This window comes from Frieseomelitta varia, unplaced genomic scaffold (assembly GCF_011392965.1).
Source record: "Frieseomelitta varia isolate USP_RPSP 00005682 unplaced genomic scaffold, Fvar_1.2 scaffold_468, whole genome shotgun sequence".
NCBI classification, from domain to species: domain Eukaryota; kingdom Metazoa; phylum Arthropoda; class Insecta; order Hymenoptera; family Apidae; genus Frieseomelitta; species Frieseomelitta varia.
The window spans coordinates 61,235-64,139 of NW_025110221.1; the positions used below are offsets into that span (position 1 = coordinate 61,235).

A 2,905-nucleotide genomic window follows, 5' to 3' on the forward strand; every position below is an offset into this window, starting at 1 on the left:
CTAGAGTTTGCTCTGTTTATAAAATTCATTATGTTCTCGTAAACGAAGACAGATAGGACATATATTTATATGACTTTTTTTCATTATTTTTAGGCAAGTACAATAATGAAAGCTCCCAAAGTGGGTTCCACAAGTATATGAAACACCCTGTATATTGGAAATTTCTCTATCCAAAAGTGTTCTCTTCCTGGATGCGATATATCATGTGTATCATAGTTAAATTTTGTTCAACGAAGGAAATTCAGATTTAGTAGCGCTGGCCCGTCAACCGAATATTTTTTCGTGTGCAACACGTGTGCTGCAGTGTTTAGAATCTCACGGCCTTCTGTCTAGATTCTCCCTTTTCACCGAGAATTTTACTCTTTTTTTCTTTTTTTTTTTTTTTCTTTCTCATTTCTGTTTCAAATTTTGCATTTACGAATTATATATTTCAAATATTACGAGTTACATGTTTCGGAAAATTTATTTTAAATATATTTATTTATTTAAATATATATATTTATTTATTTAAATAATCGTTTATTTATTTAAATATATATATTTATTTATTTAAATATATTTATTTGTTTTAAATTTAAAAAATTTATTTTAAATATTTATTTTAAATTTCATATGTTATATTTATGAATTGACGTTGCAAAAAATTTGTCAAACGCCAGAGACACCTTTACTTACTGCTCTTTGAAACGTAGTTTCAAGAGCAGTTGCAACTTATCATGAAACTTTGTTGCATCTCGTCTTCGTTCCTTTGACAAATCTACGAAAGAAAATTGAAGACAAACTTACATTAATCAGAAGCGATAATCTTCGTCTGAAATTCCCCTTCCCCTCCCCATAAATTCACACTCGACGATACTTACTCTGTGAGTGAATTTTGTTCCTGGCAATCGGGCAAAATTTTTCCACTCGTTATCAACTGCCGAGAATATTCCCTCTATCGTAAACCAATTAAATTAATTAAATTAATTAAGTACCTCGCGAGTGAAATCTACCATCGTAACCAATGCTTTGACCTGTCATTAACCTAATTAAAATCGCGCGTTTACTGCAGATAAAACGTGTGTTACCAGTTACGTAACGTGATCACCGTCATCCTCTTTCGCAGGTATCAGAATTCTTACGTTGCAAGCTTCCGACTTTCGACACGTATTTTACGGAATCGTACTCTGTTTTTCTTTTTTCTTTTTCTTAGCATCGAAACGTTAATCGAGAGAAAGAGAATTAATTATAATAATTTACAGCGATGGAAACGGGGAACAGAAATGATAGTTCAAAGAGTGGAAAGCATTTTCTAAGAGCTTGAACTTTGATACAATTCGTGAGAATTTATCATCTTTACGACACAATAAATACTATACCTCGCAGTGATTTACGAGGCGACTGATAAAATGTTGTAGCAAGGGTTGTTTACGTTTCGTTTCGCGAAACCAAGAGAGTTGAAATTATACTATCTCCTCGACCGTGGAATCGTGAAGTAGAAAGTAGCAAGCTTTGATTATTCGTTTGAAAAAAAAAAAAAAAAAAAAAAAAAAAAAAAAATTGACAGAGGGATTAGAATTCCATATTAACGAACCTCTTACGGATAGACAGATTACCGTGAAAACAATTCACGGAGAAAGCAATAAAAATACCATCTTTCGCCGTAATGTTAGGAATGGACGCGTAAGGCTTCGTGCGTGAAAGTTAATGAAAGCGTAATACGTATAACCAGGATGAAAGGCGAATTTAATTGAAGACTTTCATTCAACATCGAGATAAGGTGTTACGTACGCGTGATTATCGGCATTAAATTGTACAATTTGTCTATGAAAAGTGTGTTTCGCTCTGTTTCGCTCTGTTCACACGGTTTTTTTTTCTTTTTTTTTTATTATTATTATGTCGAAGCAAAAAAATTTATCGAACGTACAAAGAAAGATTGAAATTGAAATTCTACGATAGCAGACAAAATTTTCGAATGTAGAAGTTTGATATAATAATTAACCCTCAAGAGTCGTCGCGAAGAGGATGATCGAGAGAAAGGGAATGTTCTTGGAATACTCGGAGAACAGAGGAACATTAATAATCATCGGTCGTGTATTTCTTTCCTGTAACGAGCAATAGCCAACTACGTAAATGAAACAGTATTATTTTGGTTGAATTGACGTCGATACGATAAGCGGGATCGTGCGCCATCGTGCAAACGCTTATAAAGCATTATAAGCCTGTGGCAGACCGGGCCGCATAATTTTGCCTGGCACCGCAAGACATCGCGATCAGGAATTAGCATTGTAACAGCATTATACAGCGCATTCTGGCGAGCTTCCAAAGGCACCGAAAACCCTTGATAGAGAACGAACGTATACCGACCAAAGAAAGCTCGATATTCCCCCGTCATCTCTCTCCTCCGAGTTTTTACGTCCTTCTTTCCCTCCATTTTGCTCTGCACAACGAATGTATTAGGTTAGGTTAGGTTAGGTTTCGTTCAATTACTTTGCCATCTTTCGATTAACCTCACAGTTCTGACCTCTTTTTCAAGAACGATTTGATACATCAGCAGTGAAATTTAGCAAACGAATTTTGCTCTATGTGCAATTACGAATGTATTAGGTTAGGTTAGGTTAGGTTTCGTTCATTTCGTTCGATTATCTCTTTACCATCTTTCAATTAACTCCAAAATTTTGATCTTTTTTTTTTTTTTCAAGATCACGATTCGATGGCAGACGAATTTTGCTCTATATGCAGTAAGATTATTAATTTTTAGGATTATATTATTATTATTTAGTTTAATTATATTATTTTTTAGTATATATTTTTTGTTATTTAATTATGAATTAATTTCAGAATGAAATATTGTAAGATTAAATTCAATAAAAATAAATATATTTTTAATTTTTAATTATAAAACTTTATTATTTATATTTTTAGT

The 2,905-nt window shown here is 32.9% G+C and overlaps 2 protein-coding genes across 2 annotated transcripts in view; both read left to right on the forward strand.

Moving 5' to 3' along the window:
• The window catches only part of LOC122532737 (solute carrier organic anion transporter family member 4A1), a 56,247-nt gene extending 54,245 nt beyond the window's left edge, over positions 1 to 2,002 (forward strand). Inside the window, exon 14 of the mRNA XM_043661778.1 lies at positions 1,991 to 2,002. The gene's annotated coding sequence lies outside the window, so the exon portion shown is untranslated. The remainder of the gene's footprint in view (positions 1 to 1,990) is intronic.
• Positions 1 to 2,905, forward strand: part of LOC122532736 (solute carrier organic anion transporter family member 5A1) — a 70,998-nt gene that overhangs the window by 15,886 nt on the left and 52,207 nt on the right. The window lies entirely within an intron of this gene.